The sequence below is a fragment of the Talpa europaea genome (assembly GCF_964194135.1).
Source record: "Talpa europaea genome assembly, chromosome: 8".
Taxonomy (NCBI): domain Eukaryota; kingdom Metazoa; phylum Chordata; class Mammalia; order Eulipotyphla; family Talpidae; genus Talpa; species Talpa europaea.
In genome coordinates this window covers 123,405,050-123,430,034 of record NC_140075.1, presented here as the reverse complement: position 1 = coordinate 123,430,034, position 24,985 = coordinate 123,405,050, and positions in this window count along the sequence as shown.

The following is a 24,985-nucleotide window of genomic DNA, read 5'->3' as shown; positions in this document are numbered from 1 at the left end:
CTGAGGCCCGAGGACACGGCCGTGTTTTACTGTGCGAGAGACACAGTGAGGGGAGCGGGTGTGAGCCCAGACACTAACCATGCAGGAAGGGGGCGGGGCTGGGGGTCCACTGGGGCGTGTCAGGACCCCAGGGGCCCAGGGACTCCGGGAGGCCCAGGAGGCTCAGCGCTCAGAGGACAGCCCGGGAGCAGGTGCAGGGGTGGGGGGCAGGGGCTTCCTGTCTGGGGCTCCCTCTGCAAGACCCCAGCTCCCCAGGGCACCATTGCTCTCCTCTGAGAGGCTCCTGCTCCCAACATTCCTGGGGAGCCCCAATGAGGAGGTGAATCTATCTGTGCACAGGTGAGACCTCCCCAGGGACGAGACCCTCACCTGTCCTAGGTGACTGTGCAGTTTCTTCACACCCAGATCCCCCTGGAGCTCGTCTTCCCATGGTCGGGGCCAAGTCCCTGTGACCTGCTGCAGGTGAGGTGTGATCAGGGCGCCGCGGCACAGCTGAGATTTCTCTAACCACACCCCATGGATCAGTTAACCCTGAGGAAACCAGTCCCAACCCAGAGAGGAAGGAGGAGCCTCACCTGAGAGACCCCAGATGTGCTCATCATAATCCTAATCACCCAACCCCAGGCTCCTCCAGAGATGCCCAAACAAGGTCCAGGGGATCAGCACCCTGAGTCCAGGGGAAGCACCTCTGCCCCCTGACAGTCCCTGACCCCTCACCCTTCATTACCTACCCACATCACAGCTGACCATGGGATCCCCACTGCATGCGGCTCTGTCCTTCCTGCTCCCCAGCCCTTCCTGAGCCTCATCACCCTGGACGGCAGCCTGAGCCCCCAAGACATTCCCTGTCCTGTCACCAGCCTGGACCCCTCTGACCCGCCTCCCGCAGCAGCACAGCGTCCTGACCCAGCTCTCTGCACAGCAGCTCCCGGCAGGTCGCAGGCCAGGAGCGACCTCCCCTGGGGGCCAGGAGGGGCAGCACCCCCTGCGATGGGAGACCCCAGGGCAGGGGCAGGGGCTGGGGCAGGACGGGCATCTCCTGTCACTGGGCGAACAGCACGGGGTGGGGTGAGCGCATTTCACGGTGAAGACACTCAGCACCTCTGAGCAGAAGGACGTCCCCTCCCTGGAGTCAGGGCACCTGGGCGGGTCCAGTCCTGGCCTCGTCTCAGGAGAAAGCGCCGTCCCGTCCTGTGACCTCAGGGCAGCGAGGGGCTGGCTCCATGTCACCCACAGGGAACCGGGGACCTGCCCTGGAAATTAGGGGTGAAGAGGAGCAACAGGAGTCCCCATGACAGGGACGCGCATCAGCTGCCGATGACAAGTTCTCGGGGTGATCACCCCGACGTGTCCCTGGAGCTGCTGGTCACTGACTTGGTCACTCAGGTGCAGACTGAGGGTCCCCGGGGTCAAGAGCTGTTTCTAGGACCAACCTCAGCGCCTGAAAGTAACGCACAAAACACACCCTCTCTCAGCAGCAGCAGGCGTGATGGTCACGGAATCAAACCACACGTGTGGAGCAACGTCCGCAGTCAGGGATGGAAGGTGAAGATTGTGACCCCAGGATGTTCCCCCGGGGGATGATTTCATGCTCAGACAACGACACCCGCAGCTTCTCCTCTGGGGTGGAGACAGTCTCACTCCAGAGCCCCGTGGAGAGACCAGGCCCAGGTCAGCACACCCTGAGGGACGAGGCTGGAGCCTGGCCCTGCCCCGCTCAGCCTCTGCACAGCTCCGGGAGGAGGACCCCAGGGGCTGCGGACAGAGCTGGCCACGAGGACCAGGGACAGAGACAAGCTCAGGACAGACCCAGGAACTGCAGTGGACTGAGGCTATCAGAGTAAACACAGCACGATGGGTCACAAACTGAATTTTGAAAAACAGGTGACGGGACACCTGGATTTGCATCTGCAGGAAACTTCATCCTGGCAGACCCACAATTCTCCCTCAGTAAATAAAAATGCATCATAGACATAAACGTAAAATGTAAATGATGTAAACGCAGAGAGGTGACGAGGACGAAACATTCTTCCTTGAGCCGGACATGCCCGCGACGCGGGGCCACCAAAAAGCACAGTTCAAAAAAATATCGTTTCGTAGAGTCTTTGAATGAAAACTGTCAGTTCTACAAAAGCAAATGTCATAAAAATAAGGACACAAGCAGCATCAGCTGAGCAGGACGTGCTGCAAAATTTAATCCTCAATAATCATCACTGCTCTGAAAACTCGAGAGCTAGAAAGACATCACCTGATCACACACGCCAAACCCTCAACCCTCTCCCCCCACAGACACGCGGGGTCTGGAGCCTGCACGTCACGGCCCTGACGCGGCTTCTCCCCGTCTCCGTGGGCCTGTCGGGGTCTCCGTGTCCCTCCCCACGTCTGCTGCCCACAGGGGCAGCGTCACGCTCGCTTCTCACACGAGGATCCTTCCCGTCTCCCCGCAGGACGCTGAGCCGTGTGGGGCCCACGGACGTCCCTGCCGGGGCCTGGCCTTGGGGAGAAGCCTCCGTTGCTCCCCTTGAGGTGCTGCTGTGTGGGCTGGGCACACGGTCTCCCTCCTGGGGGGTGTGTTACTGTTACAGGCAACCCCGCTCTAAAACGGGTGCCTGACTGGGGGTCCTCACTGGGCTTAAAGGGGCGCACCCTGCGGGCTCACATCAAAGTTCACACAGGTTTATTGACAAGGGAAGGGAACGAGGGAACGTGTAACTCAGGGAGACAAGAGGGAGGTAAGTTCTTTCATGCATCCCACCCGCCCCGCCAGCCGGAATCCCAAGGGACCCGCTGAGACCCAACCTGCCTGGCCAGGAGCAAGAGCCAAGTGCCCCGGACCCCACTCCCGTGGCCGGGTTCATTTACAAACAGAGAAAACTTCTGCTTCACTCCGCCCTCAGGTCCGCTCAGCTTCCCTTTGGGGATCCTGGGGCTGGGGGTTCCCACTGTCTTGACGGAGTAGGGGCGGCATCCGCAAAGCCCGCATGGATTCGCTCAGACATCCTTTGCTCCTAACCACTCCCTTCCACTTCTGCTCCATTTCCGTGGAGATGAAGAGCAAATGTGCGGACGCTGGGGTGCGGCCTCCGAAGGAAAGTTTTCTCAGGGTCCCCACTGGAAAGCAAACCCGTCTCTGCAGGTGTTGTTCATCGTGGAAGGCGAAAGTCTCCATTCCCGGAAAACAGTTTATCAGTCAAGACAAAAAACAAAATCCGGAGGCATTAGCCGAAACAAAACAGCAAAGACAGCAAATCACAGGGAAAAATCCCTTAAAAGTGGCTCAACTTAGGTAAAAACAAGTTCTCTCCACCTTGATCCCAAACCGTTTCAACAGCACAGCAAGTTTGCAAACGAGATCTGCTGGTGAACCCTTTCTCCTATTTTTTGCATAAAATCCCAGGGCAGAGTGACGAAGTAGCAGTTTCAGTGGCTTCGTGGGACACTCCATGCAGGAGCAGAGCGAACTCTTGACACTCCTGACACAGGCCACATGGGCTCGAGGACAAAGGGGTCTCCTCAGAGTCCACCTGGGCTTGCTCTTCTCGAGGGCACCAGGGCTTTCCGTTGGCCGGGCTGCCCAGTCCTGCCCGTGGAGGCGGCTTCCTCACCGCCCCTGCAGGTCTCCAGACACTACGAACAAAGCCACAGGCTCTCCGCCTCTCGGCTCCGCTGTCTCGGCTTCCTGGAAGACGCCACGCCAAGCCACACAACGAAACTCATGTCCCATTTTTCTAGTTTAAGCAGATGAAATCCCTGTGCAAGTTGTGCAAAAGCAGACTCTGAGGTGAGTCGTGAAAGATCACCACCACTATTTTCACGCTGTGTTGGCGTCCAGGGGAGAGAAGAAGCAAACACAAGTTAGCTTTGCTGGGAAAAACTGCAACCTTGCTGCAGATCCCGGTCACCGAAACAAGAAAACTTTGTGAATTCAGAACAAAATACAAAAAAAAAAAAAAAAAAAAAACTTACCAGGATTATGTCCAACAAAACTCAGTGGAAAAATGAGGTGAATGTCCAGGTCTAGTCAGTCCTTTGTAGGGAATTTTTACTCTCAGCCGTTCCAGCCACAGGAATCTGTTGAGGCCTCTTGCCCCTGTTTTCTCCAGAAACAATCTCTGCAGCTATCAGGCCACTGACGCCCGCGGTATTCCAAGGGGACGATCCCCACTGACAATTCACCTGCGTGTCAGGGCTGAGAGGTTTTACACACGTGTTGGGAAGCCAGCGCGGACATTTCCGGTCGTGTCCAAGGGTCCCCCTTTTCCCAAGGGACGACGCCTCCCGTCTAGTTTCCCTGCACTGGGGAAGCCGAGTAGGACGCATTCACGCACTGCCTGTCCCGGGAGCAGAGGGAGCGACTCTGGGGAGAGCCTCAGGAGCTCGCTGAGGTTCCCAACATTTCCTTCCCTCACGCCAATGACAGGCCACCCCATTTTTCCTTAAATTTAGATTTCTGGGAAGCTTTGCCACAAAGATCAGAAAACAGCAGAATCATCAATGTTCAGTCTCTGTGGCGGCAGCGGCTTCGTCCAGAAGCACCATGTTGACACGAAATCGTAACCTTTCATGTGACTTTATTTTCACGTCTCCGGGCACCACATAGGCCAATTTGTCAGCCGCTGGAGGCCAAGACAGGGACACCAGGACACACAGACACGCAGCATCCAGACTCAAAGAGCCCTTCGGTCACCACGGGTCACGCGTGGGGCTTGCACAGCTGCAGCTTCACTCCAGGCCGAAATGCAGCTTAAAGGAAAGGCCAGAGCCAGGATGGAAAGCCTTTCTGCGAACAGTCCTGCCGGCGTGTGCGACTCCAGGCGTCGCTTCCCGCGTCCTGCGCTGAGGGGAAGGTGGGTCAGAGCGGGTCCGTCACCTCAGCGTCCTTAAAAAAGGGAACTCCTGGGCCTCCTGCAACAGCAGCCAGAAGTCAGTGACACTCAGTTTGGTCTTTTTCTTAGATAAATATCTCACGTCCTCAGTGGGTCCACAGACCAGTGGGATCTCGTCTCTGGGTCGGTTCCTTTGGGGCTTACTTGGATCTAGGGGAGCCCCTGGCCTCCCACTGTTCACCTGAACCTTCTCTGTGGCATCATCTGTCTCCCTTCCTCTGTCCTGGGCTCCTGGTTCCTCCTATTGGGTCCGACTTCCCTCCTGACTCGGTCTGAGCCTCTGCTCTGGGCTGCCGCGCGGTTCCTGTCCTCGCTCCTTGTCCCGGGTCCCTGTCTCCCTTTCACATCTGTCGTGACCCCTGCGGGGACCGTCCCGTCGTGGCGTCCTCTGTCTTCTGTCCTGTCTTCTGTCCTCCTGTGTCTGCTGCTCGCCTGTGATCTGGGACAGCCGCACTTCCAAGGTCCCTCTTCCCTGCAGGAAGCGACGGGTCCTCCCCAGGGGTTCACTTCTCCCGGGTTCACGTCTGGGTTCATGTCTCGGTCCGTTACTCTCTCCCTGAACCCCTCTCCTGGGCTCCCTGTGTATGGAAACTGTAGCAGGTTTCGGTCTCCTGTCCTCTCTGTTATCATAAACCCGGATGCCAGGTCCACACCCTGGAACAGACTCATCTGTGACGCCGTCCACCTTGGCGGTTTCTCCTCGTGTCGGGGCCCTGTGTGTGATGAACGCCACAGTGATCAGACGAGCATTTCTGGGGCACCTGGGTGGTGTCCGTGTGGCAGGTACACGTCTGGATGATTCTCTCAAGGACGCTGATGGATCCTCATGAGCTCCCTGTTTGAGGTGTAACATTTTGCTAAATTTTTCCTTGCTGCATCCACCCAATAAAGATATTTCACGCAGCTCTAACATCACCATCCCCCATTGCTGGGGTCCCACTCGGGATCTGCCCCAGGGACAACCATCTCAGGCTCCGGGGAGTCTCCGTCCTGGTGGTGGAGACCGTCAGCCTCCGCCCTGGCTTTCCTGAAAACCACTCTCTGCTCATCGGGAGTCAGCAGAGTTTGCCGCATGGACGGTGCCTCTGCCCATTTAGGGCGGCGGGAGAGGAAGACAGAGGCAAACAGTGTGCCATCCTCTTAGGAGCCTGCCGGCATGAGGGGACAGAGCGGCTCCCATTCAGGGGTCTGAGTGCTGAAGGGACCCTGCAACCCCACAGGGCGCCCATGTCCATTCAAGCCCCCCATCGGCATCTGGCAAAGAGTAAACTGTCCTGCCTCAGGGCAAGTTTGCACCTGAGAATCTGCTCAGGCCACAGGTCAAGCCTTCACAGACGCGCCTTTCACACCAGCCCGGCCCCGGCCCGGCTGCCCCAGCCTGTCCATGGGGCCCGCCTCCCCACTGACACCACCCCCCTCTGCTCCTCAGTGCCGCAGTCAGAGGGCAGAGCTGACTGTCGCTGCCTTTGCCTGACCCTGTTCTGTAGGACCTTCACCCACAGGTCAGTGAGACTGTCCAGCCTTTGTCCCTCTCGTCAGACCTGGTCCTTGAGCACCGCCCCACCTCATAGCTGTGCACTGTGCTAATGCATCCATGCGGCTCATTTGTCTGATCCACTCCTGCCCTTGGGCATGTGGGTGTTTGTCCTGGCTAAGCGTGTGCACGGGCTGCCAACGAAATAGAGCAAGTGAATTTACCAAACAACCAGCCATGGGCTTCCGTGATATATTGTTGACTGGTCTCCAGTGGCAGGAGAAGAAAAATAAATGAAAACAAAAGGGGTTCCAGTCAATGAATAAGCTTCCATACAATTAAAAACACTATCAGGACAATAAAAGTCTCCCTGCTGAATGGGAGAAAATGTTTGCAGGTAACACATCTGACAAAGGACTGACTTAAATATACAAACAACTCAGGCAGGAAGACCCCACAGAGCACCTGTGGGCACCAGCACCTGGGTCTGCGACGCAGCAACTAACGGGGGCTCAGTGTCACCAGCTCTGGACCTAATAAGGGACCTGCTCATCGTGTGTCATGACCCCACGTCCCAGGAACCTCCCCGGCTCCTCTGCCCAGACCCAGCCAGAGCTGCTATATAGCAGGACACATGCAAATAGGGCGTCCCCTGCTGCTGAAAACCAGCCCGGCCCGCCCTGCAGCCCACACAGGAGCCCAGCCCGCACCCAGGGTCCCCTCGGGTCAGCACGGACGCGGACACTCGCCATGGAGCGTGGGCTGCGCTGGCTGCTGCTTGTGGCGCTTCTAGGGGGTGATTCCTGGGGGCAGGATCCCTGAGGAGGGGGCAGGAGGGGGAAGCAGTGGGCGAGAGCCATGTCCTGACGGGCTGTGTCTGTGTTTGCAGGTGTCCAGGGAGAGGCGCAGCTGGTGGAGTCTGGGGGAGACTTGGTGCCGCCTGGGGGGTCCCTCAGGCTCTCCTGTGCAGCCTCCGGATTCACCTTCAGTGACTATAGCATGAACTGGGTCCGCCAGGCTCTGGGGAAGGGGCTTGAGTGGGTTGCATACATTAGATATGATGGTGGTAGCACAAACTACGCAGACTCCGTGAAGGGCTGATTCACCATCTCCAGAGACAACGCCAAGAACTCGCTGTCTCTGCAAATGAGCAGCCTGAGGCCCGAGGACACGGCCGTGTATTTCTGTGTGAGAGACACAGTGAGGGGAGCGGGTGTGAGCCCAGACACAAACCCTGCAGGATGGGGGGCGGGGCTGGGCGTCCACTGGGGTGTGTCAGGACCCCAGGGGCCCAGGGACACCGGGAGGCCCAGGAGGCTCAGAGCTCAGAGCACAGCCCGGGAGCAGGTGCAGGGGTGGTGGGCAGGGGCTTCCTGTCTGGGGCTCCCTCTGCAAGACCCCAGCTCCCCAGGGCACCACTGCTCTCCTCTGAGAGACTCCTGCTCCCCATATTCCTAGGGAACCCCTAGTAGTAGGTGACTCTGCCTGTGCACAGGTGAGACCTACCCAAAGACAAGGCCCTCAAATGTCCAGGTGTCTGTGCAGTCTCTTCACAACAAGCCCCTAGAGGCTCAGGAGCAATAAAAACCGGGTGTATCAACACAGGGGAAATTGGGGAGCTGGAAGAGCTCCTCAGCCCATGGAGGATGCTGACCCTCCCCAGTGTCCTGCCTCCTGTCAGGTCCTGGGGCTGCGGGGGCTCCTGTGTCCCCTCTGCACACTGGGCTCAGGGTCCTGAGGGTCACCTGACAATGGGCTGTTTGGGTAGAGAGTCGGCAGGAAGGTGCTGTGGGCAGGTGAGAGTGTCAGTGGGGGACGGTCCCCCTGGGATAGACACTTCCTCCTCCCAGAATCCCAGGGGGGCAGGTGCTTCCCAGGGACTCACGGCCCCTCCCTGCCCACAACCCACATCCCCTGCTCCTGACCCCCGTCAACTCCTGTTCTGGGCAGGGCAGGGGTCCCCCAGGGCGCCCTGTGCTGGGGGCTCAGCTCCACCCCCGGGCCTCTGCACGGGGCAGGGATGGACACGCCGCTAGAGGAGACACGCGTGACCTGGACACGCCTGGAGGGTCCGCGTCGCAGGGGGCACGTTGTGAGCCGAGCCGCGTCCTGAGTCCAGCCAGGGGAGCCTGACGCGGGAAGATCCGTCCATGAACCTGTGGAGCCAAGTGCGGGTGAACTGAATCGTGTCCGTAGAGAGACACGCGTGACGACACACGTACGAGAAAGAGGAAGGAGAAGCCTCAGCTAGAAAACCGTGACACGCAGAGTCGGGGCCTCCCGCCCACGGCCAGGGAACGGCCTGACGGGGCAGCAGCGTCCGCCTCGCGCGGGAGCCAGGGCTGAGCTCCGTCCCCCTCACCTGTCCAGGTGTCTGTTACTTACTATTACTGGGGGGACCCGGGGAGGAGCCGGGTGTGGCCCAGACACAGACCCTGCAGGACAGGAGGGGGCAGCACCCAGGCCCACCACCAGGGGGCGCTCCGAGCTCACAGCCTGGACTCAGCTCATGGCTGTGGGGGGACATGGACAGGGATGGGACCGCCAGCCTCGAGCTGCCGTCCAGTCTGCCCTCTGCCATCTCCTGGTGGGTGTCCATCCTTGTGTCCTCCTCGGGTCCAGCCTGTGCTCACTGCCCCAGTGCCATCGGCTGATAAGTCTGTGCCTTTGAAATGCGTCAGAACAACTGATTGTCTGTTCAGCTCTGAGACCCAGTGGGATCAGATCACCGTGGTGTCCACACCCCTGTCACAGGGTGCGAGAGGCTCCCAGGATGGCCAGTGGGGACTCCTGACCAAGTGTCATGGATCCAGACCCCGGGACCTGAGCCTGACCCCGTGTTTGGACGGGCCCAGGCAACTGGCGGGGACAGGAGGTCTGAGGACTCTGCATGTGTCTCTGCCCTGGCCAGACCCAACTCCTTGTCTGAAAGGCCCCTGGTCAGCACTGGGGGTCCCGGGTCTCCCAGCCTGACCTCTGGTGTCTGTGACGGGGGCACCCGCCACGAGAGCTCTCGGGTGGACCCTTCTCTGCAGAGTCTCCCGGGTTCCCAGGACTGTTGCTGCTCAGTGTCTTGTGTGTTTCTCGCTGAACCTCACGAAACCGTGACCTGCTGGGAATGACGCTGTGGCATCGGGGTGCAGTGGGTCTGTGGACTGTGGGGTCAGTGCTCACTCTTCCGAGCGGGGGGGACAGGAACGTGTCCAGCCACTTGTCTCCTCGTGGGATTCCCTCATTTTTCTACTTTTTTCTCAAGGTTGTTTCTGCTCTTCAAGACCCTTCAGGGCCCACAACTGCTTCTTGTTTCCTTTCAAGGTCACATGTGCTGTCCTAGGTGATGCATTAAATCTGTGAATGGCTTTGGGTGACGCGGCATTTCAATGATGACACCTCCCACCAGAGCCGGGACACCTCAGCATGTCCTGTGTGGTCTTCCGTGTCCACTGCACAGTGTCAGAGTCTGCACTGCACCTCCGTCCCCCCTGCTCAGGTCACTCCCCGGGGTTCCTTCCTGAGGACGAGAGTGTCACTGGACCTGGACGCTCACTTCCCCTGACGTGCTGCTCCCAGGCAGGAACGCCGTGGGGTTCTGTGTGTCCACTCTGGACCCTGTCCCCTGGCTGTGCCCACTGGTGATTCCAGACGTTCTCTGTGTAGAATCTTCTGGATTCTCTGAGCACACGAGCATCTCGGCTGGGAGTGGTGACCCTTGACTTCCTCTCCCAGGTCAGATCCTTTTGGTCTTTTCCTGCCCAGATGCTTCCCTGTGGACGTGCAGGACGACGGTGAATGACCGACGTGATGTGGACGCCCGTCTTGTCCCTGGTCTTAGTGGGAACATTTCAGCTTTTCACCTTGAATGTGGCGGTGGCTGAGGGTTTCTCAACCTCAACTTTCAAAATATTCAGCTAGTTCCTCTAATTCCAGTTTTGCAGAATAACCACCCTGGACTGTGACCAACATCGTCTCCAGAACCTCCTGGTTGTCTCTGGGATCCTCTCTGCCCCCAGGCTTGACTCTGGCCCCCGGGGAGTGCAGAGACCGGGGGCTGCGGGAGGGAGACGCATCATTCCTCACACAGGTCACGAGGTGCGTCGGGACAAGCTGCCTCCTGGGAGGGGTTCGTCTTTCTCCACTTTCCCAAACAAACTCCTGTCGTCCGGGGAAGGATGCTCAGCGACGTGTCCCTCAGCTCGTGTCCATCCCCCCGCGGACTCTCAGGGAAACGCCGACTGTGCCCCAGAGCCAGGTCCCGTGAGGCCCGGCCCTGTCCAAGCTGCAGAGAATCTGTGTTTCCTTCTCTCTCCGGAACTGCAAGACCGGCCTGGCTGGACGCCAGGGACGCAGGGACAGAACCTCAAGCAGTGGTGGCTCTGTTATAGGGCAGCCCCGATATTGAATAGGTTCCCAGCTGTGGGTCTCACCCGCGCGCTTACAAGGGAGTTTTTAATACTCCACTACAGACACACGCAAAAGGTTAATAAAAGGTTTATTCACAAGGGAAAAGGAAGTAAGGAAAATGTACAACTCAGGGAGAAAATAGGGAAATAAAGTCTTTAATGTGTCCTACCCGATCCGCCAACCTGGAAACCCAAAGGCCCTCTCCGAGCTGGCCGGACGCTGCGAGCTGGCGGGGAGCCAAAATGGGGGACCCCCCCCCCAAAGCCCACGTGTCTGGCTTTATCCCAACCTGGCTGCTGAACCGCACCTCAGGTCCCAGCCACCTTCCCTTGTTGGGGATGGGATTTGTGGTTCCCAGTGTCTTTGGCTTTGGCCTGGGGTGGGGGTGGAGCCCACGAAGCCTGTATGGAATCAGCTTTGGGACAGCCTGTTCCCCCCAACAATTCCCCCCTTTCACTTTTTGCTGACATTTCCATGGTGATGAAGATGGAATATATGGACGCTGGGATGCAGTCTCAGTTGAACGTTTTTATCAGGTTTCAGTGTGAAAGAAAACCAGTCCCTCCAGGTATTGTCCAGTGTGGAAAGCAAAAGTCCTCCATTCCTGGAAAAACAGTTCAACAGTCCAAGCCAAAAAAAAAAAAAAACTGTCTGGAGGCATTAGCCCAAACAAGACAGCAGATATGTCAAAATCACAGGGAAAAAAATCTTAAAATGGTTCAAATTATGTAAAACACAAATTTTCTCAACCTTGATCCCAAACTTTTAACAAAATATCAAAAGTTTGCAAACTAAATCTACTTTTAAACCATTTTTCCTATTTTTGCATAAAATCACAGGGCAGAAATAACTAACAGCAATCTTTAGCTGGCTTTGTTGAAATACTCCATGCAGGGTCAGAGCGAACCGTTGGCATCTGGTCCATGTAGGCTTCAGGAGCAAAGTGGGTCTCCTCAGACTCCACCTGGGCTTCCTCTTCTCGAGGGCACCAGGGCTTTCCGTTGCCCGGGCTGCCCAGTCCTGCCCGTGGAGGCGGCTTCCTCACCTTCCTTGGAGGTCTCTGGAACCCTACGAACAAGGCAAACAGGTTCTCCTCTTCTTGGTTCAGCTCTGTTTCAACTTTCTGGAAGAACTCCACGCAAAGCCACACAATCAAACTCACGTCCAATTTTTTTCAGTTTAAGCAGACAAAATCCCTATGGAAGTTATGCAAAAATAGACTCTGAGATAAGTAGCAAAAAAAATTACTACCACTATGTGTATGCTGTGTTGGTATCAAGGGGAGAGAAAATGTGGCAAGTTAGCTTTGCTGGAAAAAAAAATTGCAACCTTGCTACAGATCCTGGTTACTCAAAACAAAACAAAACAAAACAAAAGTTTGTGGATTCAGGACAAAACACATAAAAAATTATCAGTATTATGTCAAAGAAAAACTTGTAAATGTCAGGTGTATTTCCAGGTCTATTCAGTCCTTTTTAGGAAAGTTTTTACCCTCAACAGCTCTGTCAATAGGAATCTGTTGAGACCTTTTCTCCCTGTATTTCCAGAAACAATTTCTGTAGATGTGAAACAATTGAATTACACAATATGACAAGGTGACACTCACCATTGACAGTTTACATACATACCAGACACTGAGAGGTTTTTACACACATTTTAGAAAACCGCTGTTAACATTCTGTACCTGCCAAAGTTTTACCGTAATTTTCCCAAGTGACAAAGCTTCCCTTCCAGGTTTACTCCAGTAGGTAAAAGCCAAGCAGAACAAATTCATCTAGTGCCTTCCCAGGAGGAAAGGGAGAAACTTTGTGGCGTGTCCCAGGAGCTCTACTGAGGTTCCACAAAATTTCCTTGCATCAGCCAAACGACAGGCCACCAAATTTGTACTTGAATTTAGATTTCTGGGAAGCTTTGCCATAAGTATCAGAAAAATAACAGAAACAACAATATTTAATCTCTGTGAAGGCACCGGCTTAGTTCAGGAGCACAATGTTGACAATCAAACCATAACCTCTAGTTTTTCTCATAACTGGAGGCTCTTTTTTTTTCTTTTCCTCCAACGTCTCTGGGCACCACGTGTACCAATTTGTCAATCACTGGAGGCCAAGACAGTCAGACACAAGGACATACAGACAGACAACATATAGACACACAGAGCTCTGTAGTTTCCATTCATCACGCGTGGGATGTCTCACACAACTGCAGTTTCACTGACAGGCCAAAGTAGTAAAAAAACAAGCAGAGAAAAAAACCTCAAAGTAAAAAAAAACAAAAAGTTAAAAGGAAATAACAAAATCAAGATTGAAAACCTTTCTATGTAAAAAAAATACTGGCAGCATCTGCATGATCCTAGATGTTATTTCACGTCTCCTAGACTTTGAAAGGAAGAAGATTGGTGAGAGCATGTTGGATTTTTTTTTTCCCTCAGGGTTTCTTCAGAAAAAAATGAGTCCTTGGCCGTCCTGCAACAATAACTGGAAAAGAAGTCAGTAACATTCAAGTTTTTGTCTGTTTCTTAAACAAATATCTCAAGTCCTCAATGGGTTCACAAGACCAGTGGGACTTCGTCTCTGGGTCAGTTCCTCCTGGCGCTTTCTTAACTCTGGAATGACGTGCCCAGGGTTTTATGCCTGCAAGTTTCAGAGGAGTGTGTGTGCTCAGCAGAACGTCCTAGGGACCAGTCCATTTTTCTGACAGCTGGTTTTGGGCATCCCCGCTCTGCCAGGTCTTCAGTAAGACCAGATCTCCAGGTCTGAGGGATGCAATGGCTGATCAGGAAGCATAGGGATCCTCGAGGCTGCAGAGTTGTGAATTACTGCCAGAACCTCCTGGATGTGTTTCACATATGGTGGGATCCGGCAATCTTGTGCTATGTCCGGACTGGCTTTCAGAACGGAGGCCTGGAAGGGTCTTCCGAACACAATCTCAAAGTGGCTTCCTTGTAGCCCACTTCTAGCTGCCACTCTTATGCGGAGGAGGGCAAGGGATAGTACCTGGTCCCAACGAAGTTGTGTTTCTTGGCACAGTTTTGCCAGGTTTTCTTTAAGACGTGGTTCATTTTCTCCGTTTGCCCGCAAGACTGCGGTCTCCATGCAGCATGCAATTTCCAGCTGATCTGTAACGCCCTGCTCACTGCGTGAGTGACGTCAGAGACACATGCCGGCCCATTATCACTCTGGATAGAGTCCGGCAACCCAAAGCGAGGGATTATCTCCTTTAGCAGCTGTTTTGCAACCTCGGAAGCTTTTTCCATCTTTGTGGGAAATGCTTCCACCCACCCCGAGAACTTGTCCACAAAAACCAAGAGGTATTTGAAGTTGGTATTTGAAGCTGCTAGGCCAGCCCCCTGTCTCTCATGTACATAAAGTCTGAATGGCTTCCTAAGATCTGGAAGCCCTAATGCTGGTGCTGAGATCAACTTTACTTTTATTTCATCAAAAGCCTTTTGACATTCCGGAGTCCAAGACAAAGGTGCAGAGTCCAGGCCTTTGAGAGCATCATATAAGGGTTTTGCTATGAGTCCAAAATTAAGAATCCAAATCCTACAAAACCCAGTCATACTCAAAAATCTGTGCAAATGTCGCTGGTTACTGGGGATTCTAAGGGCTGAAATTACCTGTTTTCTTTCCGTCATCAGGCTCCGTCTGCCTTTCTTGATTTCAAACCCCAAATACATCACAGTTTGTTGGCATATCTGTGCCTTGTTAGGTGACACCTTGTAGCCACATTCTGCCAGGTGGTTCAGTACCACTATGGTATTTTCCAGACAAGATTCGTAGTCTGGACTTGCAATCAATAAATCATCTACATATTGCAATAAGACTCCCTGGTTTAGTTGAACCTTCCTGAGATCCCTGGCCAGTATTTCCCCAAAAATAGTTGGGGACTTCTTACACCCCAGTTGGAAGCACAGTCCAGCAACACTGGAGAGTGCTCTGGACTTAAGGTCCTGCCACTCGAAGGCAAAAAGCAGTTGATCCTGGACATCTATTGGGATACAGAAAAAGGCATCCTTCAGGTCTAATACCGAAAACCACCTGAAGTCACCAGGTATGGCGGTTAATAGGGTGTAGGGATTAGGCACGGTGGGATGTAAATCCTGAACAATATCATTAATAGCCCTTAAATCTTGGACAAAACGGTACTCGCCTGTATGGGGTTTCCTCACTGGCAGAGTCGGAGTGTTGCACGATGGGTGACAGGGCTGAGTGAGTCCAGATTGAAGGAACCTTTTCAATACTGGCTCCATTCTCATCAAGGCCTCCTCCCTTAAGGGGTATTGTTTCCTTCTCGGGGTTCTGCTCCCCTCTATCACTTCTGTCTTTACAGGCTCTGCATTTTCGCACGTCCTGGGATTCCATCAGCCCATACCCATTCATCACTTACTCTTTCAACAATTTCTGGAGGTAAAATTTCACCTTTTGGTGGAGTATCTTGAGTAAGAAACATCTAGAACCGCAGAGCATGCTCTGGAGGAACCTGTAGGTGAAGCCTCTGATTTTTGGGTGAGAACATAATTCGTGCATTGAGCTTACTTAAAAGGTCACGACCAAGGAGAGGGATTGGACACTCTTCCATGTACAGGAAGCTGTGCTGGAGCTGTGTGGTGCCCGGCCGGCACTCCAAAGGTTGCAGGAAGGGTGTCTGTTGTGACCTCCCTGTAACCCCAATGATTGCTGCAGTCTTTTTGCTCATTTTAGTTAATTTTGAATTCGAAACTGAGTATGTCGCTCCAGTGTCCACCAAGAAATCAATCAGACGATCCCCCAAGTGAGGGTTACCCGGGGCTCCGAGGGGGTTATTTTAATGGGCTTAAGATCTAGTGGAGCCCCCGCGCACCCCTATTCTTCATCTGAACTTTCTCCATGAACTATCATTTGTCTCCTTCCCTCCACACTTGGCTCCAGATTCCTTCTACTCTGTCTATATTCCCTCCTGAGACACAGGGCAAGCTAGGAATTAGGCAGTTTTAGGGACACTGCAGGAGGAGACCTTGGAGAATTGAGGAAGGCTTCAGAGATAAGGACAACCAAGGGAATGTAACCAATTCCACTGGGAAAAACAAACATCTCAGGACCAAGGACTACATTGTTAACGCTGGTCCTGTTTTCCTTCAGGTGGTAAAGGGAGGCGGAGATTGGAGAAATGGAGAGTGGTTTCATTTATGGACCACTTAGAAGGGCAGCTGTTGAACTTCAACGCAGGGAGGCCCATCCAGAGGACTGGGCCATAAAGATAAAGATGCAACAAATGGGGGAAGAGAAAGCTGCTAGATAAGGAATGTGAAGATCCCCCGCTCAGTAGCAGATGAAGTGAGACAGCCGAGAACTCACCCATCACAGAGAGACGGGTGGGGCTTTAGAACAATGAGGGAAAGAAGGTCTATGTTCCCTGAGACACGACTCCACTTTGGCTTCCTTGTCCCTCCCGGGCCTGGTTTCCTGGCCTGGGAGTCCAACTTTATTTCTGTTCTTTTTCTCCTCAATAAATTTTTCTTTCTCAAAACAAACCTGCCTGTTCTCGCTTGCTTGCCTGAGCTTCTGCGAAGTTCCTGCTGCGGCTTCGTGAGACACCAACCCGTGGGGGTCTCGTGGCTGGGGCTCAGCGCTGCCCTGCAGCCTGGGGTCTCTTCCTGCCTGGGAGACTAGGCCTGACAATTCCGGTATCACTCCTATCTTCACCTGACACCCTACTCTGCGCTATCACTGGTCTCCTGTCCTCTGTGCTGGGCTCTCGATTCCTTCTCCGTCCGTATTCCCTGTCGTCATCTGAGCCTCCACTCTGTGCTAACATCTGTCTTCCTTCCTCTCTCCTTGGCTCCTGGTCCTGTGTGCTCCTCCTGTATCCCCTCCTGTAACCCCTGCGTGAATCATCCCATCGTGGTGTCCTCAGTCTTCCATGCTGCCTTCTGTAATTACCGCGTCTGCCACTCCCCTGTAACCAGGGACAACTGTCCTTCCCATGTCCCTCTTCCTACAGAAAGCACACTGGTCTCTTCCTAGGGGTTCACGTCTCTGTCCATTACTGTTTCCCTGAAACCCTGTCCTGTGCTCTCTGTATACGAAAAAGGTTGCAGGTTTCGGTCTCCTGTCCTCTCTCCTGTCCTCTCTATTATTATAAACTGTACATGCTAAGTCCACTACCTGGGACGGACTCATCTCTGTGACGCCGTCTACCTTTGCTAACTTTCTCCTTCTGTCTGGAGCACTACACGTGATGAACGCCATAGTGATCAGACGAGCATTTTCTGGGGCATCTGGATTTATATCCGTGTGGTCTGTATACGTCTGAATAATCCTCTCAAGGAACTCTGATGGATCCTCATCAGCCCCTTGTGTAAGTTCCAATATTTTGTTAATTTTTTTTTTGTTTGGGGATTCCCTGCTCCATTCCTACCAATAAACATTTTTATACAGCTTCAACTGCGCCATTCCTCCAGTGTTGGGGTCCCATCCAGGATCTTCCTCTGGGACAGCCATCTCTGGCTCTGGGGACTGGCTGTCCTGTTGGCGGAGACGGTCAGCCTCCTCCCTGGCTTTCCTCACTACCATCCTCCGCTCATCTAGACCTAGTAAAACTTGTTACATCAACTGTATATCTGCCCAGTTAGGGCGGTGGGAGAGAAAAATGGAGGCAAACAAGTTCGCCATCCTCTTAGGAGCCTGCCGGTACGGGGAACAGAGCTCCTCCAAGTTAGGAGGTCCCTCGTGCTAAAAGGATGGTGTGACCAAAAGTACCCAGCAGGTCGCCCCTGTTCATTCAAGCCACCCATGGGCAACTGGCGAAGAGGAAACTGTCCTGCCTCAGGGCGATCCTTCCTGCCAAAGCTCCTAGTGTGGGGAGGAGATGCCATTGCAGTTTCCTCCCCGGAGGGCAATGGAGGCTGTGAAGCCTCAGAAGTCTGAGTGGGAGGGGCCTCAGGAGGGGCCTCGGGAGGGGCCTGGTCACATGGCGAAGGCCTTTGTCCTGATGTGTTTAAGGTATTTAGCAAATGACACTCCCCCTCCTCCTCTTCTAACTCTGCCCTCCTGCACTCCTCATGGGAAGGAGAAGGTTTATCTCTTCCCTGCGCCCTTAGCCGAGCCTTCACCTCCGCCATATCCCATTTATGGAGGGCGGCCTGTATCTGGTCCTGCAGACTTTTAAAAGCTGACTCAAAAACGTTACGATTTTCATCCCTCACACTGTCAACAGTTAAATCAAAAGCCTGAGTTTGTCGTTGCACTTGGTCCCGCATGCTTTGAAAATCTGACTCAAAAGTCTGATTTTGTTGTTGCATCACTAAGTTAAGAGCTTGAATTTGTTGCAGCACATTCTCAGTATGTGAAGTAGAACCTCTGCTTCTCATAGCACCAAGATTGTAGCACGTGGCGCCTACGCACATCACCAACAAAACACCCAGAAGCACAGACTGCAAAGGGATGGCTTGGAAACCACCCACATACGTATACAGAAGTAAAATCATGTGCCACACACTAGGTTTAATCCAATGATTTACACTGATCAAACTGGTAGTCATATTTAACGGAAAAAGGCTACTTAAATTCAAGGCCGGAAAAAAACTGAAAGAACTCAGGTTAGGGATTAAACCGCTGAAGTTCATGGTTGAGGCCACGTTTGGGTCAAAACCACACCCACAAGAGCCTTATGCGCGGAAAAAAAAAAACAAAAAACAGACTTTTCAAGACGTGAAACAAAGTTTCCCTGCGAGTCCTGCAGACCTAATGCGCTTTATGGTGACCAACGCAAGAAAAATTACTTTGGGGTGGTCAACCACGGGTGAAGCTTGCAAAGCACGTTGGGCGCCAGCTGTGATAGGGCAGCCCCAATATTGAACGGGTTCCTGGCTGTGGGTCCTCCCCCGCTCGCTTTAAAGGGACTTATTAATACTCTATTACAGACACACACAAAAGGTTCATAAGGTCCCAGCTACCTTCCCTTTGATGGTGATGGGATTTGGAGTACCCAGTGTCTTTGGCTTTGGCCTGGGGTGGGGGTGGAGTCCACAAAGCCTGCGTGGAATTAGCTTTAGCACATCCTTCTCCCCCTAACAACATGAGGATCCTTCCCGTCTCCCCGCAGGACGCTGAGCCATGTGGGGCCCGTGGACGTCCCTGCCGTGGCCTGGCCTTGGGGAGAAGCCTCCATCTCTCTCTTTGAGGGCGATGCTGGGTTGGGGCACCTGGTCTGTATCCTATTGGAGTGTATCACCTCCAGCTCGTCTCCCTGAGTTTTCATCACAACTGTCTTCAACTTTGTCATTTGCCTTTGAGCAACTGCTGATCTGATCCCGAGATTTTATCTCTATCTGTTGAGCGGGAGAATGACGTGGATGGACCGTCATGTGGTTTCACTGCGTCACAGCAGGTAACAGGGGCTCAGGGTCACCAGCTCTGGCACCTAATAAGGGACCTGCTCATCGTGTATCATGACCCCACGTCCCAGGTCCCTCCCGGCTCCTCTGCCCACACCCAGCCAGAGCTGCTATATAGCAGGACACATGCAAATAGGGCGTCCCCTGCTGCTGAAAACCAGCCCGGCCCGCCCTGCAGCCCGCACAGGAGCCCAGCCCGCACCCAGGGTCCCCTCGGGTCAGCACGGACGCGGACACTCGCCATGGAGCGTGGGCTGAGCTGGCTGCTCCTCGTGGCTCTTTTAGGGGGTGATTCCTGGGGGCAGGATCCCTGAGGGGGGGGAAGGAGGGGGACGCAGTGGGCGAGAGCCATGTCCTGACGGGCTGTGTCTGTGTTTGCAGGTGTCCAGGGTGAGGCGCTGCTGGTGGAGTCTGGGGGAGACTTGGTGCCGCCTGGGGGGTCCCTCAGACTCTCCTGTGCAGCCTCCGGATTCACCTTCAGTAGCAATAGCATGAACTGGGTCCGCCAGGCTCCAGGGAAGGGGCTACAGTGGGTCGCAGCCATTAATACAAATGGTGGTAGCACATGGTACGCAGACTCCGTGAAGGGCCGATTCACCGTCTCCAGAGACAACGCCAAGAACTCGCTGTATCTGCAAATGAGCAGCCTGAGGCCCGAGGACACGGCCGTGTATTTCTGTGCGAGAGACACAGTGAGGGGAGCGGGTGTGAGCCCAGACACAAACCCTGCAGGACGGGGGGCGGGGCTGGGGGTCCACTGGGGCTTGTCAGGACCCCAGGGGCCCAGGGACACCGGGGGGCCCAGGAGTCTCAGAGCTCAGAGCACAGCCCGGGAGCAGGTGCAGGGGTGGGGGGCAGGGGCTTCCTGTCTGGGGCTCCCTCTGCAAGACCCCAGCTCCCCAGGGCACCATTGCTCTCCGCTGAGATGCTCCTGCTCCCCACATTCCTGGGAGCCCCAAGCAGGAGTTGACTCTGTCTGTGCACAGATGAGACCTCCCCAGAGTTTCGACCCCTCACCTGTTCTCACACAGGGGATGCTCCATCAGTCAGCAGGTGATGGGGTCTCAGGGGTGAATCCCTGAGGTCTCCTGAGAAGCTTTTGCATCACTGACATGGTCTGTCCAGTTGCAAACATGGGCCCCACAGATTCTAGTGCTTTGTGTCCAACAAGAAAACCCAGGGGACGGCCCTATTTGCCTGTGACCTGCTATTTAGCAGCTCTGTCTGGTCTGGGGACAGAGAGGCTGGGGAGGGTCCTGGGGACTTTAGAGTCATAAGACATGATGAGCAAAAGGGGGGCAGGGCAGCAACCAGGCCCACCACCAGGGGGCGCTCCGAGCTCACAGCCCTGGACTCAGCTCATGGCTGTGGGGGGACATGGACAGGGATTGACCTCCAGGATTGACCTGCTGTCCAGTCTGACCTCTGCCCTCTCCTAGTGTGTGTCCATCCCCGCTGTCCTGGGTCTAGCCTGGGGTCACACCCCCAGTGCAAACTGTTGATAACATCTGTGACCTTGAAATTGTGTCAGAACAGCTGATTGTCTGTTCTGCTCTGGATCAGATGACCATGGTGTCTACACCCCTGTTACAGGGTCCGAGGTGCCCCCAGGAAGGCCGGTGTTGACTCCTGCCTGAGACCCTGGATCCAGGCCCCGGGAGCTGAGCCCTGAACCCGTGTTTGGAGAGACCCTGACAGGTGGCCAGGATGGGGGTCTGAGGACTCTGCGTGTATCTCTGTCCTGGCCAGACCCGACTCCCTGTCCGAAAGGCCCCTGGTCAGCACTGGGGTTCCGGGTCTCCTGGCCTGACCTCTGGTGTCTGTGACGGGGGCACCTGCCACGAGAGCTCTCGGGTGGACCCTTCTCTGCAGAGTCTGCCAGGTTCACAGGACTGTTGCTGCTCAGTGTCTTGTCTGTTTTGGATAAACTTTATTCAAACTTTGCTCCATGTCTGTGAGGTTCTGGTGTGTTTTATGGGGACGCAGTTAGTCTGTGGATCTTCCAGCAACGGGTCCAGGAGCAAATCTCCCACCTCTGGCGTGAGTGTGGAATGTCCAGCTCTTTTTCTCCCGGGTGAGGCCTTTAGTGTCTTCTCGCCTCTCGAGAATGTTTTGTCTTCTCATGGCTTTGTGGATCCATGTACCTTTTCTAAAGATTTATGTATTTATGAACACAAGACCTGGGCACAGGGCAGAGATGCGGGGGGTGAGAGGATCCACCAGAGACAGAGTGGGGAGCAGAACAGGCAAAATGAGTGAAAGGCACTGCTGAGGGGAGCCGTGGGGAGACAGGAGAGGTCTGCTGCGCCATGTGGGCTGCTCCCTGGCTGCCGGGATCAAACTCCTGCAGCAGAGGCCACGGATTCCGGTGCTCAACCCCTTGCGCCACCAGCGCGGCCCTCACTGGACACTGGATAACTGCTCTGTCCCCTGTCCACGGTGCTCTGTGTTCTCGGACACGGCCGGGAACCCACAGGGGCGCCGCGTGGCCATAATAATAACACGAATCTGCCCCCGCAGAGCCCACGAGCACGTCCATGTCTCTCTGTCCTGTGCGTGTCTGTGCGTGACGGGCTGACGTGGCCACGGCACTGTCCTCCCTGCCTGCCCCGCTGGCTCCCAGGAATCTCCTCCTCGGGCGAGACCGTGACCGGAGCTGGACCCTCCCCTCCCACTTATGCGCGCCCCGGGGTGGCACCTCTGGGGGCTGTGCTCACACTGCATCCTGCCCCCGCGGGGCCCTTCAGGATCTGACCATCGCCTCTCGGGGAGCTTTTGCTCTCCCTGCACGGAGGATCGTGTCAGCTGGACGCCGACAGACCCGGGTCTTCTGCCCAGTTTCCTGAAGGGCAGGGGAGAGAGGACGTCCTTGTCTCGCTCCCGACCTCCCAGGAAGGGCCTCAGCGTGTCGCCCTGAGCATCCCACAGGCGGTGGCTGGTCACGGATGCTCTCACCATGTGAAGGTCTGTTCGTCCCCCCGAGGGCGTCCAGGGCCTGCACCACCCATGGGGGTTGGACTGTGTCGAGCGCTTCCCAGCGTCTGTTGATGTGATCCTGGGGTTCCGTGTTCCTCTTTGTTGCCGTGTTGGATACACTGATGCTCTCTCGGCTGTGGAACCAGCCCCGTGCCCAGGATGATCCCCGTGATCCTGGGGACGGTCCCTGGGATTCAGGTCGGGTCCTGCTGGCGAGGACGTTGGGAGGATGATCCCATCAGTGATCACAAGGGCTCTGGGCCTGTGATTCTCTTTTTTGTGTTGTCTTTGTCCAGTGTCGACCCCCGTGGACAGTTTCTTTCTGAATATCTTCGGGTGGGGCGTCCGGGACGGAGCTGAGTGACCCCCGTGACCATGACGTCCGTGTCTTATTCCTGAGCTTCCCGTGACTGTCTCAGCTTTTCCCTCTTGCTGTGACGGTGGCTGTGGGGTGGCGGGTGCGGAGCTCACTCCACCTCTGCACGTCATTCATTCCCACTTTGGAGGAAAATGCTCTGATCTTCGTGACCATCACCGAGACTTTCTGGTTGTCTCTAAGCCTCGTCTCGGCCCTCGCGCTTGAACCTGCCCCGGGAGGGTCTGGGGAGCTGGAATCAGGAGGACGGTGGAGACGCGGCTTCCGGGTCAGGACACACGGATGGTGTCACCAGGTCCCGTTCCTCCGGGACGAGGTTTCTCTCTCCATGATGCAGCCCAGACTCGCTCTCCTGCTGGAGAGACACGTGCAGGGACGAGAGGCTCAGGGGTGTCTAATCCCTCCTGGATCCCCACTCAGACGACCCTGACGGGGAGACCAGGTTCCTGGAGCACAGCCCTCCCCGCCACGTGCAGAGCAGTTCATTCCCTTCATCTCTCTCCCTCGCCCCAAGGCCAGCCTGACTGGACACCCAGGGACAGGACCCCAAGCAGAGCTCATCCCGGTCACACCCTCTAAATCCTTCTCACCCTCACCGAGGCCCTCCCAAGCCCTGAACAGAGGCCTCAGCAGGACGTGAGTTGTGACTCGTGTTTTCCTCCACACGTGAAAAGTCGCGGCAACAAATAAATACCATAAATGCAATTTACCCTTGTCAAGTGCCTAAAACATTTCATTTCCCCGTATTGTGTGTCCTCAGTTCTCCTTAGTTACATCTGAGTGACCCCCAGGAAGATGGGCCCAGGTGAGTGTTCCTCCCCCACATGCACACCTGAGTCTCTGGCTCCCAGGAGGGCTGAGGCCTCACAACTGTCAGCACGCAGATGCTTAGAAGCTGGCTCTTCTAGGGGGTGATTCCTGGGGGCAGGATCCCTGGGGGGGGCAGGAGGGGGAAGCAGTGGGCGAGAGCCATGTCCTGACGGGCTGTGTCTGTGTTTGCAGGTGTCCAGGGTGAGGCGCAGCTGGTGGAGTCTGGGGGAGACTTGGTGCCACCTGGGGGATCCCTCAGACTCTCCTGTGCAGCCTCCGGATTTACCTTCAACGACTACGACATGAGCTGGTCCGCCAGGCTCCAGGGAAGGGGCTCGAATTGATCCTAGTGATGGTGAAACAAACTACGCAGACTCCGTGAAGGGCCGCTTCACCATCTTCAGCGACAACGCCAAGAACTCGCTATATCTGCAAATGAGCAGCCTGAGACCCGAGGACACGGCCGTGTATTTCTTTGCGAGAGACACAGTGAGGGGAGCGGGTGTGAGCCCAGACACAAACCCTGCAGGACGGGGGGCGGGGCTGGGGGTCCACTGGGGCGTGTGAGGACCCCAGGGGCCCAGGGACACCGGGAGGCCCAGGAGGCTCAGAGCTCAGAGCACAGCCCGGGAGCAGGTGCCGGGATGGGGGGCAGGGGCTTCCTGTCTGGGGCTCCCTCTGCAAGACCCCAGCTCCCCAGGGCACCATTGCTGTCCTCTGAGAGGCTCCCACTCCCCACATTCCTGGGGAGCCCCAAGGAGGAGGTGACTCTGTCTGTGCACAGTTGAGACCTGCCTAGAATTTAGTCCCCTCACCTGTTCTCACACAGGGGATGCTCCATCAGTCTACAGGTGATGGGGTCTCAGGGATGACTCCCTGAGGTCTCCTGAGATTTTGCATCGCTGACATGGTCTGTCCAGTTGCAGACATGGACCCCACAGATTCGAGTGCTTTCTGTCCAACAAGAAAACCCAGGAGACGGCCCTATTTGCATGTGTCCTGCTATTTAGCAGCTCTTGCTGGAGTCTGGAGCAGAGGAGCCAGGGAGGGTCCTGGGACTTTGGGGTCATAAGACATGATGAGCAAAATGTAGGCAGGGCAGCACCCAGGCCCGCCACCAGGGGGCGCTCCGAGGTCACAGCCCTGGACTCAGCTCATGGCTGTGGGGGGACATGGAGAGGGACGTGACCTCCATCCTGGACCTGCCCTCCGGCCGACCCCTGCCCTCTCCTGGTGGGTGTCCATCCCTCTGTCCTCCTCGGGCACAGCCTGGGGTCTCTCCCCCAGTGCCATCTGTTGATAACGTCTGTGCCTTTGTAATGAGTCAGAACCACTGATTGTCTGTTCTGCTGAGACCCAGTGACATCAGACCACCATGATGTCCACACCCCTGTCACCAGCCCCAGGGCCCCTAAGATGGCCATTGGGACTCCTGATCAAGGGTCCTGGATCCAGGCCCGGGGAGCTGACCCTAACCCCGTGTGGGGACGTCCCCTGGCAGCTGGCGGGCATGGGGGAGGTCTGAGGACTCTGCGTGTGTCCCTGTCCTGGCTGGACCCGACTCCTTGTCTGAAAGGCCCATGGTCAGCACTGGAGGTCCAGGGACATGACCGGCCTTCGGGTCTCTATACCTGTCCTCCAGGGGCATAAAGTTCACCCTGCTCTGGGACGCCACGGGTCGGTTGGGG